We start from the raw sequence: 16390 nt of genomic DNA, 5'->3' as shown, positions 1-16390 counted from the left end.
AAACAGCCACAAGACGGGACAAATGTACTCTACGAACGAATGAAAACTAGGGAATTTATAAAGGCTGACCGAGTAACCAATGAAAAGAGGTGGGCTTGTGGTGGGTGTCTTTAAACCTCCCAGAGGGATTACAAAGAGCAGTGCATGCGCGCTGCCACTAGGATCAACCTAAAAACCGGGACAGGCCAAACATAGAAGTAGGACTAGAAGGTCACAATGAAAATAGAATGGCCATATAAATAAGAGTGCATGTTTGCACTTTCTCTCTCTCTCTGTCTCTCCCTGTCTCTCTCTGTCTCTCTCTCTCTCTCTCTCTCTCTCTCGTGGCAGTGGCCTTTTAACACTCTGAAAACTGTTCTAAAGGTTGCACTTCAAAACATCATCTTCACACTAACCTCTGCTACTTTTACAGATGTACCGGAACAGATATATTTATGCTAGTTTCACCTATAGAGTCTAGTTGGTGCCTTGATCAGTATTGTGAACCTGTTGTATGTAAATGTAAATGTAATTTGTACTTGTAAAGCGCACTAATACCCCAACTGGGGTGTCCTGGCGCTGTAACGCATACCGATGTGGAACCCTTCCTGGCTTTTCCCTGTGAAATGTCCACACCTGGGCATCCCCAAGGTGAAGCCAGGCATCCCAGCGCTGTCGGGGCTGTTGTGTATTCAGCATAATGATGCCAGTACAGACTTGTTTTTAATGTTTTTGGCTCTTGTAAATCTGCAATCTTAATGTTCTTAATTTACATAAACTGTGACCTCATCCATGCCCCCCAGTTCCCTTCTTCTCTCTGGTGGGAGGAAGAACTGAGGGTCTAGCTGACCTCCTATGACCTTGTGTAATGTAACTGCTGCTCATGTACAAAACTCAAATATCTTCGGGCGAGTTCACGCTACAGCACTGCAAACAAAAAAAAGATATTAATCACTTAAGTTGTTTCTGACTTTAAAGGTGTCTGTGTAATTGAGGGTGTCAATGTTTCAATGCTGCTACTCAGCATTATTCAAACGTCATCTGAATAACAGGGAAATGTAATTAAAACAAGCACTGGCGTTGCCAATAGGTCTCGCATTAGGAAAGTGTGAGCTATTGGTATTGTAAATGACAATTATTTTTTTAATATGTGTTGGCATTGAAAATATATAAATTAATAGCATTGTTATTTACAAAGCCAATAGCTTGCACTTTCCTAATGCGAGTCCTATTGGCTATGGGAATGCTTGTTGTTAGCCAGCAAGGACAGTGCTGTTGTGGTGCTGAGTGATGCTGTTATGGTGCGGAGTGATGTGGTGGAGTCCCAGAGTGATGTGGTGGTGTCCCAGAGTGATGTGGTGGTGTCCGTGAGTGATGTGGTGGTGTCCGTGAGTGATGTGGTGGTGTCCGTGAGTGATGTGGTGGTGTCCGTGAGTGATGTGGTGGTGTCCGTGAGTGATGTGGTGGTGTCCCAGAGTGGTGTGGTGGTGTCCCAGAGTGGTGTGGTGGTGTCCGAGAGTGGTGTGGTGGTGTCCCAGAGTGGTGTGGTGGTGTCCCAGAGTTGTGTGGTGGTGTTCCTGAGTGGTGTGGTGGTGTCCCTGAGTGATGTGGCGGTGTCCCTGATTGATTTTGTGGTGTACATCAGTGATGTGGTGGTGTCCCTGAGTGCTGTGTTGGTGTCTCTGAATGATGTGGTGGTGTCTCTGAATGATGTGGTGGTGTCCCTGAGTGATGTGGTGGTGTCCCTGAGTGATGTGGTGGTGTCCCAGAGTGATGTGGTGGTGTCCCCGAGTGATGTGGTGGTGTCCCCGAGTGATGTGGTGGTGTCCGTGAGTGATGTGGTGGTGTCCGTGAGTGATGTGGTGGTGTCCGTGAGTGATGTGGTGGTGTCCGTGAGTGATGTGGTGGTGTCCCAGAGTGGTGTGGTGGTGTCCCAGAGTGGTGTGGTGGTGTCCCAGAGTGGTGTGGTGGTGTCCCAGAGTGGTGTGGTGGTGTCCCAGAGTTGTGTGGTGGTGTCCCAGAGTTGTGTGGTGGTGTCCCTGAGTGGTGTGGTGGTGTCCCTGAGTGATGTGGTGGTGTCCCTGATTGATTTTGTGGTGTACATCAGTGATGTGGTGGTGTCCCTGAGTGCTGTGTTGGTGTCCCTAAGGGCTGTGGTGGTGTCCCTGAGTGCCGTGGAGGCCTCTTCCCTGGAATCCGAAACAGCTTGTCATAACACTTCTTAACACGTAAACATCGCCTTATAAATGACCATGCCCCGGTCCTAAATAAGGCACAAACACGAGCTCAGAAATGCCTTGCTTGCACTGGCCATTTTCGAGCTGCATTTCCTCCTCCAAACTAGAACATTCTTCCAATAACATAAACCTCTTGGTGGGGGCGGAGGGGGGCACTTCTCCGCAAAGCGTTTCTTCCTTCACACGAACACCCACTGCCCCTACAGAGACATATTCGGGCGTGTTGGTGGCCACGCTTGAGCGGACTCGAAAAACAACCCTCAAGTGAAAACACACGAGCTGTACATTTATAATTATGGCTCCTCGGGACTTCTGTGTAGGTGTGTGTCCGTGTCTTTCTGTTTCATTGGTGCAAACTGCGTTTAAAGCAAACACCACATTTGCAAGGAAAGTGTGGAGTTGATTCTGCTTACACTAGCCCTTTCTGTGTCGCACATTTGCACCCGGGAAAGTGCAGCGAGGACACACTTCCTACACTTTTGTCTGCCCGTCTTTGTGGACGGGCCCTGGAGCATGTCAAATTCCCATGCAGAGCAAATTTAACCCGAGAAAAAAAAACAGCCGAACAAATAAGTATGTCTGACCGCAAGCAAGCGATCGCTTGATACTCGGCTACACTTTCTCTCGGTTCTTGATGAGTCATTTAAATATATAAATAATAATGAATACAATTCTGAAGTTTCCACAGAACTCTTGAAATGTGAGTGTGCTCGCGGAGAAGTTTACATACAGAAAGAGAGTTTGGGAGTGCAAACACAGCCTGGTGACCGTGAGAAGTGTGAAGTAGGGGGCGGGGGGAGTGGATGCCTGAAGTGAAGCTGCTGGCACCACGCTGGGGTAGCAACAGATGGCTGGCTTTGATGTGGTGATGCAATGGGTAAGCCTGTGGGGAAATGCGTGTGCTTGGCTGGGCTGCCTCTGATGATCTAATGTGAGTCAAGGAAGGCAGGTGCTGGAGAGGGAGGGGGTGGGAGAAGCTGTGTGCGGGAGGCTGGGCTGGCTGGGCTCGTTCACGAGAGGCTTGTGGTCACGTGATTCTCCCGTTTTTCACATGCACTCCCCATTTCCCATTCCTGCGGAATGGTATGAAGATGTGCACATAAATTCCGCGAAATTGTTTGAGAAATAAAAACATTTCTCCAGATTAGCGCCTGCTTCAAGGAGGCGTTACTTTGCATGACTCTTTGCTGGCGCAAGGTATTCGAAAACCTGTCATTTGATTTGAGTGCTGCGCTACCCCTCTGCTGAGTTAACAGAAGTAACTTAATTGTTTGAAAGAGCGCACAGCTCCGTCCTGCGCCTGCGCAGACTCGGTCTGTGCGCCCATCACACCATGGCGCCTGTTAAACCCGCACCAGCGAGGGAATGAAAACAACAGCTGTGCGCCGAATGTTCCTCTGCATTCATCTGAGATAGAGGAGCGCTGCTGAGAAACGTGCCTGGAGAGGGGCTCCGTTTCACTGCAAGCGCAAGAGGAACAGAGCGTGTTTGCGGTAGAAATAGACCTCTGATGACCTCAGCGCTCCAGCTGCGCCCTCCGAAAGAGGACATCTGATTTTAATATTGGGATCAAAAACTGCATCTACGGCTACGCGCAGGCGGGGCTGAACCTTCCAGACCACCTTGAGATGCTAGAAACCTGTAAAAAGCAACAACAATAAATACATTCTGCAACCAGGTCTCTTGGGATACAGGTTTCAGACACCCCACTGGATTACGTCTTTAGTTTGGTGATGTCACATCAAAGTCTGGCTTTGTTAGGTTAAAAACAAGAATGAGGATGAGGCAGATACCAGACGGCAAGGCTGTGATTGCGTGGAGAGAGAGGGCAGGTGCTGGTGTGGGAGGGGGGAGGAGTGCTGCTAGGGCAAGGCTGTGATTGCGTGGAGAGAGAGGGGAGGTGCTGGTGTGGGAGGGGGGAGGTGCTGGTGTGGGAGGAGTGCTGCTAGGGAAAGGCTGTGATTGCGTGGAGAGAGAGGGGAGGTGCTGGTGTGGGAGGGGGGAGGAGTGCTGCTAGGGCAAGGCTGTGATTGCGTGGAGAGAGAGGGGAGGTGCTGGTGTGGGAGGGGGGAGGTGCTGGTGTGGGAGGAGTGCTGCTAGGACAAGGCTGTGTTTGCGGGGAGAGAGAGGGGAGGTGCTGGTGTGGGAGGGGGGAGTTGCTGGTGTGGGAGGAGTGCTGCTAGGGGAGGAGAAGCCCTGGACGTGAATGCTCGTGCATGTTTGATCACGTGATTCACGTGAACTGCAAGAAAACCGCGGCTGAAAGCCCTTTGGTTTGAAGAGAAAATAGCCGACTTGAATTCTCCCCATTTCCCATTCCTGCGGAATGGTAAAGGCGAGACCTAAAAATTGAAAATCGTTGGGATGCCGGGACAGCCCTCTGAAAACCGGGATATCCGGGACTTATGCTCACCCTTCTTTGATGGCAACAGACATCAGTTGCAATCCAGCCAGGCCAGCTTTTAGCCCTGCACTCACAGGCAACCTCAACATTTTGAACGGGTGCAGCACCAAAGCTGGGATTGCATACAGACTAATGCATATGTGTTCAAAACGTTTTGGAGAGGTTTACACTGCATCAGTCTAGAGCACAGTTACATTGGCTGTGGCAAGTAATTGCAATAAGTAACAACCATTTACAATGCAACGGTCTCGCCTTTGCAAAAGTTAGCGCTTTTGGCATTGTAAATGACAAATGTTTTATTTATGTGTTGGTTTTGGAAACAAATAAATAAATGGCATTGTCATGAGCAGTAGAGAGTGAGTAGTAGAGAGTGAGTAGTAGAGAGAGTAGTAGAGAGAGTAGTAGTGAGTAGTAGAGAGTGAGTAGAGAGTAGTAAGTGAGTAGTAGAGTGTGTAGTAGAGAGTAGTGAGTGTGTAGTAGAGAGTAGTGAGTGTGTAGTAGAGAGTAGTGAGTGTGTAGTAGAGAGTGTGTAGTAGAGAGTGTGTAGTAGAGAGTGTGTAGTAGAGAGTGTGTAGTAGAGAGTGAGCAGTAGAGACTAGTGAGTGTGTAGTAGAGTGGTGAGTGTGTAGTAGAGTGGTGAGTGTGTAGTAGAGTGTGTAGTAGAGTGTGTAGGAGAGTGTAGTAGGGAGTGTAGTAGAGTGTGTAGTAGAGAGTGTGTAGTAGGGAGTAGTGAGTGTGTAGTAGAGAGTGTGTAATACAGAATGTGAAGTAGAGAGATTGAAGTAGAGAGATTGAAGTAGAGAGATTGAGGTAGAGAGATTGAATTAGAGAGATTGAGGTAGAGAGATTGAAGTAGAGAGTGTGGAGTAGAGAGTGTGGAGTAGAGAGTGGAGAGTCTGTAGTAGAGTGTAGTAGAAAGTAGTGAGTGTGTAGTAGAGTAGTAGAGAATGTGTAGTAGAGTAGTAGAGAGTAGTAGAGTGTGTAGTAGAGCGTGTGTGTAGCAGAGTGTGTAGTAGAGTGTAGTAGAGTGTGTAGTGTAGAGTGTGTAGTAGAGAGTGTGTAGTAGAGAGTGTGTAATGTAGAGTGTGTAATGTAGAGTGTGTAATGTAGAGTGTGTAGTAGAGTGTGTAGTAGAGTGTGTAGTAGAGTGTGTAGTAGAGTGTGTAGTAGAGTGTGTAGTAGAGAGTGTAGTAAGTAGTGACTGTAGTAGATAGTGTGTAGTAGAGAGTGTCTAGTATAGAGTGTGTCGAAGAGAGTAGTGGCTGTAGTAGTGAGTGTGTAGTGAGTGTGTAGTAGAGTGTGTAGTAGAGAGTAGTGACTGTAGTAGAGAGTGTGTAGTAGTGTGTAGTAGAGAGTAGTGACTGTAGTAGAGTGTGTAGTACAGTGTGTAGTAGAGAGTAGTGACTGTAGTAGATAGTGTGTAGTAGAGAGTGTCTAGTATAGAGTGTGTCGAAGAGAGTAGTGGCTGTAGTAGTGAGTGTGTAGTGAGTGTGTAGTAGAGAGTAGTGACTGTAGTAGAGAGTGTGTAGTAGTGTGTAGTAGAGAGTAGTGACTGTAGTAGAGTGTGTAGTACAGTGTGTAGTAGAGAGTAGCGACTGTAGTAGAGAGTGTGTAGTAGAGTGTGTAGTAGAGAGTGTGTAGTAGAGTGTGTAGTAGAGAGTAGAGTGCGTAGCAGAGAGTAGTGACTGTAGTAGAGAGTGTGTAGTAGAGTGTAGTAGAGAGTAGAGTGCGTAGCAGAGAGTAGTGACTGTAGTAGAGAGTGTGTAGCAGAATGTGTAGTAGAGAGTAGTGACTGTAGTAGGGAGTGTGTAGTAGAGAGTAGTGACTGTAGTAGGGAGTGTGTAGTAGAGAGTGTGTAGTAGAGAGTGTGCAGTGATTTGAGTTTTACATCAAATTAAAAACGGGAACGGAACAAACTCATCCTATACATTATTGTGGTAGGTGCCCACGCATATAGGGTTAAATGATGCGTTAGATGCCACAGGTCCCACCAACACGCTTCCTTTATGATAGGAGAATGCCCAACATCGCGGAGATTTGCTCTCTGCTCTTCCCGGATATTTGTATTTTCAAATGTATAATGTTATCCTGCTAAACGAAGACGATGCTCAAACTATAAAAGAAGAGGGTTTCACAGATATGTTAGTCCTTCCGGGCAAACGAAATGACCCAAAGAAAGATCAAGTGACAGTTTAGAGCTCCAAGTGAGTCTTAATAAAATCAGTGTCTGGAACGCATAGCATCAAAAAACGAGCGGGGCATCAAACTGCAGTGTCATTCAATCAAAGCTTCAAGGCTTCTGAGCGCTAGCCGAGAATTATTTTTTGTGAAGCACTAATCACTGTGGAAGGTGCCCCTGCTATCCCAGATGTGAGAAGTCAGTCTGATATGAAAATAAGCAGTATTTGGAATGAATGTATTTGGCAGGGGGAAGGTGGGGCGGCGCAAGACCGTACTGACGAGTGAACAGGAGCCATTTTGTACCGAGTAATTCTGCCTGTGTGCATGTAGACAAACCAGGCAGCAGCATGAGCATGTGATTCGGTAAAATAACAAGCATTTACAATGCAATGGTTTTGCCTTTGTTAAAGTTAGAGCTATTGGCATTGCTCTTGACACTCTGAAGCTCCACTCTGCATTCTGAAGCTCCACTCTGCACTCTGAAGCTCCACTCTGCACTCTGAAGCTCCACTCTGAAGCTCCACTCTGAAGCTCCACTCTGAAGCTCCACTCTGAAGCTGCACTCTGAAGCTCCACTCTGAAGCTGCACTCTGAAGCTGCACTCTGAAGCTGCACTCTGAAGCTCCACTCTGCACTCTGAAGCTCCACTCTGAATCTGAACTCTGAAGCTCCACTCTGAATCTGCACTCTGAATCTCCACTCTGCACTCTGAATCTCCACTCTGCACTCTGAATCTCCACTCTGAAGCTCCACTCTGAAGCTCCACTCTGAAGCTCCACTCTGAAGCTCCACTCTGAAGCTCTACTCTGCACTCTGAAGCTCCACTCTGAAGCTCCACTCTGAAGCTCCACTCTGAAGCTCCACTCTGAAGCTCCACTCTGAAGCTCCACTCTAAAGCTGCACTCTGAAGCTCCACTCTAAAGCTGCACTCTGAAGCTCCACTCTGAAGCTCCACTCTGAAGCTCCACTCTGAAGCTCCACTCTGAAGCTCCACTCTGCACTCTGAAGCTCCACTCTGCACTCTGAAGCTCCACTCTGAAGCTCTACTCTGCACTCTGAAGCTCCACTCTGAAGCTCTACTCTGCACTCTGAAGCTCCACTCTGAAGCTCCACTCTGAAGCTCCACTCTGAAGCTCCACTCTGCACTCTGAAGCTCTACTCTGAAGCTCCACTCTGCACTCTGAAGCTCCACTCTGAAGCTCCACTCTGCACTCTGAAGCTCCACTCTGAAGCTCCACTCTGAAGCTCCACTCTGCACTCTGAAGCTCCACTCTGAAGCTCCACTCTGCACTCGGAAGCTCCACTCGGAAGCTCCGCTCTGCACTCGGAAGCTCCACTCGGAAGCTCCACTCTGCACTCTGAAGCTCCACTCTGAAGCTCCACTCTGAAGCTCCACTCTGAAGCTCCACTCTGCACTCCGAAGCTCCACTCTGAAGCTCTACTCTGCACTCTGAAGCTCCACTCTGAAGCTCCACTCTGAAGCTCCACTCTGAAGCTCCACTCTGCACTCTGAAGCTCCACTCTGAAGCTCCACTCTGCACTCTGAAGCTCCACTCTGAAGCTCCACTCTGAAGCTCCACTCTGAAGCGCCACTCTGAAGCTCCACTCTGAAGCTCCACTCTGAAGCTCCACTCTGAAGCTCCACTCTGCACTCTGAAGCTCTACTCTGAAGCTCCACTCTGCACTCTGAAGCTCCACTCTGAAGCTCCACTCTGCACTCTGAAGCTCCACTCTGCACTCTGAAGCTCCACTCTGAAGCTCCACTCTGCACTCTGAAGCTCCACTCTGAAGCTCCACTCGGAAGCTCCACTCGGAAGCTCCACTCTGCACTCTGAAGCTCCACTCGGAAGCTCCACTCTGCACTCTGAAGCTCCACTCTGAAGCTCCACTCTGCACTCTGAAGCTCCACTCTGAAGCTCCACTCTGCACTCTGAAGCTCCACTCTGCACTCTGAAGCTCCACTCTGAAGCTCCACTCTGCACTCTGAAGCTCCACTCTGAAGCTCCACTCTGAAGCTCCACTCTGAAGCTCCACTCTGAAGCTCCACTCTGAAGCTCCACTCTGCACTCTGAAGCTCCACTCTGCACTCTGAAGCTCCACTCTGCACTCTGAAGCTCCACTCTGAAGCTCCACTCTGCACTCTGAAGCTCCACTCTGAAGCTCCACTCTGCACTCTGAAGCTCCACTCTGAAGCTCCACTCTGCACTCTGAAGCTCCACTCTGCACTCTGAAGCTCCACTCTGAAGCTCCACTCTGCACTCTGAAGCTCCACTCTGAAGCTCCACTCTGCACTCTGAAGCTCCACTCTGAAGCTCCACTCTGAAGCTCCACTCTGAAGCGCCACTCTGAAGCGCCACTCTGAAGCTCCACTCTGAAGCTCCACTCTGAAGCTCCACTCTGAAGCTCCACTCTGCACTCTGAAGCTCCACTCTGAAGCTCCACTCTGCACTCTGAAGCTCCACTCTGCACTCTGAAGCTCCACTCTGCACTCTGAAGCTCCACTCTGAAGTTCCACTCTGAAGCTCCACTCTGAAGCTCCACTCTGAAGCTCCACTCTGAAGCTCCACTCTGCACTCTGAAGCTCCACTCTGAAGCTCCACTCTGCACTCTGAAGCTCCACTCTGAAGCTCCACTCTGCACTCTGAAGCTCCACTCTGAAGCTCCACTCTGAAGCGCCACTCTGAAGTGCCACTCTGAAGCTCCACTCTGAAGCGCCACTCTGAAGCGCCACTCTGAAGCGCCACTCTGAAGCTCCACTCTGAAGCTCCACTCTGCACTCTGAAGCTCCACTCTGCACTCTGAAGCTCCACTCTGAAGCTCCACTCTGCACTCTGAAGCTCCACTCTGAAGCTCCACTCTGCACTCTGAAGCTCCACTCTGAAGCTCCACTCTGAAGCTCCACTCTGCACTCTAAAGCTCCACTCTGAAGCTCCACTCTGAAGCTCCACTCTGAAGCTCCACTCTGCACTCTGAAGCTCCACTCTGAAGCTCCACTCTGCACTCTGAAGCTCCACTCTGAAGCTCCACTCTGAAGCTCCACTCTGAAGCTCCACTCTGCACTCTGAAGCTCCACTCTGAAGCTCCACTCTGCACTCTGAAGCTCCACTCTGAAGCTCCACTCTGCACTCTGAAGCTCCACTCTGAAGCTCCACTCTGAAGCTCCACTCTGAAGCGCCACTCTGAAGCGCCACTCTGAAGCGCCACTCTGAAGCTCCACTCTGAAGCGCCACTCTGAAGCGCCACTCTGAAGCGCCACTCTGAAGCTCCACTCTGAAGCTCCACTCTGCACTCTGAAGCTCCACTCTGCACTCTGAAGCTCCACTCTGAAGCTCCACTCTGAAGCTCCACTCTGCACTCTGAAGCTCCACTCTGAAGCTCCACTCTGAAGCTCCACTCTGAAGCTCCACTCTGAAGCTCCACTCTGCACTCTGAAGCTCCACTCTGAAGCTCCACTCTGAAGCTCCACTCTGCACTCTGAAGCTCCACTCTGAAGCTCCACTCTGAAGCTCCACTCTGCACTCTGAAGCTCCACTCTGAAGCTCCACTCTGAAGCTCCACTCTGAAGCTCCACTCTGCACTCTGAACGGTCAGACTCCAAAAATCGGCCCTAATCACAATAGTATTATTTCACCTGCGTGAATATAAGTCTTTGAAATTCTGGCCAGTGGTAATACACACAAGTAATATAAAATTGTTGTTCCAAAGAGCATTAAATGGAAATAAAACAAGTACCAGACCCATTGACGCCTGCACCTTAAAAGTGAAACTGACTGAAGCAAGCGCCAGGGCCACGTTGAAAAAAAAAACCACACACATTAGATGCAGTCAAGGCGCGCTCACGAGGTCAGAAGGCACTCCACATGAACAACTACCAGACACATTGACGCCTGCACTTTCAAAGTGAAATGAAACAAAGTGAAACTGACTAAAGGAAGCGCACGGCCCATTAGATGCAGTCAAGGCGCGCTCACGAGGTCAAATCTCCAAAGGAGAAGCTCGTGACAGCCTGACTACAGCAGAAAAAGCTCGTAACAATCTGATGTCCACAATATTCCCAGAAAAGTGGCAACATAAGTTGTCTCGCATAGACAGCAAAAGCTTCGCTTTTGCTTTCGTCTAGGCGAGACCTAAAAATGGTTTTGTTGATCGGACATCTTGTGTTAAGCGCAAACGAGCAGATTTTATCTAGTTGGTGCTGTATCGGTACAATAGCACATAACTACCATGGATACTTAAAACACATTGGTTCAAGTACCTTTATGTGAACATGAGAACCCATAGTACCACAGCACTCAGAAAGCAGTCCAAAAAAATAGTTTTAAACCATCTCAACAATTCAAATTTTAATTACTGTTGCCTCTAAATTGAAGACAAAAGCCAGATCGTTGTAGACCATAAACGTGTATTGAAACCAGGAAAAACAGCTGGCACGTGTTTCGTCACAAGGTGACTTCTTCAAGGCCAAATTCACGGTTGATCAGTCAGAGGTTCCGAAATTGGTTTAAGAAATACTTAACAAAACAGTGGTTATCCTGACCAAAAGATCAGTAATGTTCAAGAGTGTGTAGATCTTCTTCTTTAGTTTCAAATGTTCATTCCATGATAGTCACATCCAGTAGTTTCATCATTACACATTCACAGTTGGGCGATAGGTGTAGCCAACACGTGTTTCGTCATAGGGTCATCACCCTTCAACTTCCTCAGGGCAAACCTAAGTTTATTCGCTCATGTATATTCCAAAATTTCCAGGTCTGATCCAGATTCCCTCAAACATCCGTCTTCAAGTGATCCAAAGTGCCAATGTATATATTTAAAAGAACCTAAACATTCCGGCAGAGAGTACTCCCATCTGCAACCAGCGTCTGGTTTGCATGCTCCAAATAAAAGAACTGTACAACTAGAAAACGTATGACACCATCAGCATGGAGAGCGATGCAGGAGAAACACATACTGCCATCCCCGAAGGATTTAAGAAGGCCCCACCACAGATCACATTCAAAGGGCCGGAGCAGCAGATCGACAGACACAAACCAACAACAGACACGGCAACACCTCCCCACGACCAACCCAGTGGCAGGGAGACCCCAGTAAAAAAAGCATTTTTAGCTCCCCACATACAATTTTAATATAGGTCTGACAGTTTAACAAAGGGAGTACACACATTTTGACATAAGTTGCCTACCCTCGCCCAAACTAGGGAACCCATAACTAGGAGTTTGTACAACCAGTGGAATCTAGTACTCTTGAATGCTTCCCAGTTCAACGTATGGAACCCACTGACAAAGCAAACCACACTGGGTAAAAGAGCTATATCAGCCTGCATGAGTACATGAATGTATGGTAATTCTATAATAGATTTGTCTATTTCTTTCAGGAGTACTGTACTTTCTGTATGTTTACATTTGTGTACGAAAATTATACAGGTTCTGCCTTCAACCACTCACACTCACTCTTTAGTGTGCAGGCATCCTATGTGGTACCTGTCCTGTGTGTGTGTGAGAATCGCCTGATGTCCTTTCTATTGCTGCAACCTCTCCTTAACTTATTATTTGTGTTAGGGAAGTTGCGTTATGGCAGTCCATGTTGTATCTTTATCGTGATGTGACGCTTGGTATAAAACCTTCTACTCGAAAGAGGAAAAAAATCCACTTTCTAATGCTTCTTTCAATGCATGATGTGAGCGAAAGTGTGAAACCCAGAAAATATGTGTGGAGAGTTTACTTTGGTTTTACGAGTAAAACAAAAAGTTGTTGTGCTGGGGTAGGTGACTTTGTAAAATAAGATAGCTGACAAGTGGTTCCACGACATGTCTAACACTTCCAGCCGATTTTGGCATTCTAGCCAACACCACTTTGCATGCTGGCGTTTTGATCCCATAATGAATCTGTTAAAACCAAAATTTCAACAAGCATAAGAATCAGTTATAATAAAACAGTTAAGAGCAAACTTTCAACATGCTGTTGGCTGAAAATAAATACAAAAAATAGAGTGCCAAAGCACAGAGATGTGAAATGCAAAATAAAAATACAATTTCGTTTCTGCCTTTCTCCCTTGTTGGGTCTAGCTTAGGCAGGGCTTGGCTGTAGCTTCAAGACATTCTGTATTCAGAATGTGGGCATAAAGCTCTTCCAACTTTCCTCCAAGCCTTTTTAATTGGCTCCTGTCACTATCCTTTGTAAATGCTGGCCTTTCATTAGTCAACAGGCTTAGTAGTCCCTCCTTAGTACTGCCTATCCTCTTCTTGTAACCTTCTATGAGGAAACCCCCTGTTACATGTGTTGTTACTCATGATGTTTTAATTACAGCATTGAGCACTTTTTTCATAAATGGTTTTCTCCTGCCTGCAACAGAAGGCAGAAGAAAGCTATTTAGGATACTAGTGCTCGAGGCAATAATGCTTTAAAAAATGTTTTTGATTAATTTAACAAGCGTGGCACGCCTCTGCTCTAATAATGGTGGCTGCGCTTTATTATGATATTTGCGGCGCCGAACGCTGCATGCCTTTTTTTAAGTTTATGTCCTTTGCTTACAATGACTGCACTCATACTTTAGCTTAAGCTAAAGTGTGGGTGCAGTGATTGCTTCAAAAGTAAAGAAATAGAATAGCATATTTTTTGCTGTTCTTTCCTTTTGAAGCAATCGCGGCACCCGCGCTTTATGTAGGAAAAAAAAGTTTTGGTTACTTTTGTTACAATCATAAGAACCGTAGGGCGACGATTCCGAACATTGGATTACAATGCGACCGCACATTGAACGCTCGCAAACTCCCATTGGGAAATGGGAATTTGTGTAAATCCCTGCACCATGTGGAAGGCACCTTATAGGTGCCTCCCCGGTCAACAACCATAGGCCCTGGAGGGATGGGGGCCCTTCTAGGGGCCCCCAAAGTCGCTTTCCAACAGCCTTTCCATGTTGGAAAGCCCGACATGGAAAGACTTTTGGAACCCGACATCCTAATCCCGACGGCGTTTCTGCCATCCATAAGGGATTAGGGGCCAGATAGTAAGCCTAATACTGGTCGATAATGGCCAAAATTACCGTATTTCGGCCGTTACCGACCGGTATCCGGCATTTGAGATGTAGGGGCCTAATTTAAGGATTCGGTAATTTACTGAATCGGTAATTTAAGGAATCAGTAAATTACTGATTCCTTAAAGTAGGAAGCACTCAAGTGAGTGCTTTTCCCTTTTAATGATTCGTTATTTACCACCAACTACAAGTTGGTGGTAAATAGCGAAAAACGTTAAAAAAGCAATTTTGTGCTTTTTTAACAGTGCCATGTGGCAGACATACATGCCCTTAGGGCATGTATGTGTGCCACATGTGCACCCATGCACTATTCAGGGGTGCAACATGGTGTCAATGTGACACCCTGCCACGCTTAAAGATCTTCCCCCGATTCAGTATTTTCCGATTTGGTAATTCACATTCATTCCTATAGGCCTTCAGGCCCATAGAAATGAATGGGGAATACCGAATTGGAAAATACCGAATTGGGATTTACCAAATTTTACCGATTCGGTAAAAATTACCGAATGAATACCTACATACCATTTACCCATTCTAAAATACCGAATCAGTAACATTCGGCATTTTCGAATCGGAAAATAGTACTTACCTACATCTGGCCCTAGGACAGGTATTTGACTGGCTGACCGGAGGCTTACCAACCGACATTGTAATGAGGCTCTGAATTTTGGGGGGTTGCTTCTGGAAAACAAATGTTGATGGACAACATGATGTGCAGGCCAGCATTGTGCAAAATTGTCAAAAGTGGTCTTAAAGGAAAATTCTCCCGCCTGACCAGTGGGAAACTGTGAACTGAGTGGTCCGGCCACTGCTGTGCTGGCCGATGTATGACGCTTAGTGCACCTGGGACATGTGGAGCATCTGTTGAACCATCAGTTGCCGGCCAGTCCGGTATGACCTTCATTAGGCTCCACGTTTTCTGTTGTAACCTTATGGGGGTCCGACACCAGCACTTCAGAGGGTTACCATTCAGAGTAATAGTTTCATCACATCAGACCCCTTCTCCCACACCTACCAGAACCCAGACTGGGTGTGGTCTACCGGTCCTCCTTCCTGGCTTGACTTTGGGAAAACAGTTCTTCAGTGACGTCTTGACCTCATACAACTTTTTGTTACGTGAGACAGTTCTCCCCTTAACCTTCTTAAACTCACACTTTCATAACATTAGCACAACCATACTCTTTATCTGGGCCTGCATTTTCTTACACTGCACACTTCAGTCCTTACACCACAATGTAGTGCAGTGCAATAGATGCAATACATAGCTCCTGACCTGACTGGTCACACACAGCTAACAGAAGCTCACTTTTTTCCCCCATAGTAATCCTCCATCACAACACTTTCTGGGCCGCATTCATATCACATCACACCTCAAAGAGCTTCACTGGCTCACTATTCAAAAACGAGCACAATTCAAACTCCTCACCCACACCTTCAAGGCACTACCTAACACTGGCCGAACATATCGTATCTGCTTTCATAAACCTTTCCTGGTACTTTCTCTTGTCCAGGCTCCTACTTGCACAAATCCTACTCATACGGAAAACCAGATCCGGTGGTCAAGCCTTCTACATCGCTCCAAGAGCATTGAATAACCTGCAGCTAAACATAAGAGCCTCCTCCGCACTTTTTGCATTCCGCAAGAAGTGGAAGACCTTGCTTTTCATGCAGTACCACTAGGCCCTAGGTGTGGCTAGACTCTCACCTGTTCAGTGCCAGGATCTCCTCCCAGGTGGTAGTGCGATATACAAATCTGCAAACATAACGAAAATACTCCAGGATCCAGGAGTCAGCTAGAAGTCATAAATTTGCTCACTCACCTTTTTCACCTTTCTCTGAGGATCCTGAACGGGAGTGGCCCATGAAAGTAATAGCGGTGGGGCGGGGTGGGAGCGACTCGACAGATGATGACGAGGGAAAATTAATTTAATTAATTCGCCCTCTTAGTCTGTCGAGTACAACCCCCACCCTGCCCTATAGCTCTTACCTGCACGGGCCGCTCCTGATCCTGAACCTTGTCACTCACGTGTTTAACAGCCTAGACCCGATGGCATACATCAGGGTCGGAGTGGGAAGCCTCAAGCAGGTCAGTGGGATGCCCTACTTGTACCTGTGAACATGAGCTGGGCAGGTGTGTCTGCCTGGGGCTAACTCTAGATTTCATATAAATGTATACATGAGCGTGAGCAGCTGCAGCACACGTCCACCAAAATGTAGCTTTAGACACATGCTTGTACATTAAGAGAAGCTGATTAGACGAGTAAAAGGGTCGCAAACCAGAAGAGGATTGGTTCCATATATTCTTACTTCGGCCTTACCCATCCAGCATTAGTGTGGTTGAGCTAAAAGTCAAGTCTCCCTTATTTAAATATGCTAATTTCCTACATGCCCACTGCCCAAACAAGCCACCGTATCCTTTGCCATGCTTACTTTCTTTTTTCTGCTCTCCTCCTCTGGAGACGCATCCCTGCAATGAATCCAACTTTCCAACACTTGATGGCAGTCCCTACCCAAAGCTGAAGGCCATGTGTCCCCAGCCAGAGTCAAAAACTGCTCCTTC

Source organism: Lissotriton vulgaris, chromosome 4_1 (assembly GCF_964263255.1).
Source record: "Lissotriton vulgaris chromosome 4_1, aLisVul1.2, whole genome shotgun sequence".
Classification (NCBI taxonomy): Eukaryota; Metazoa; Chordata; class Amphibia; order Caudata; family Salamandridae; genus Lissotriton; species Lissotriton vulgaris.
Note: the sequence above shows the minus strand (reverse complement) of the source record.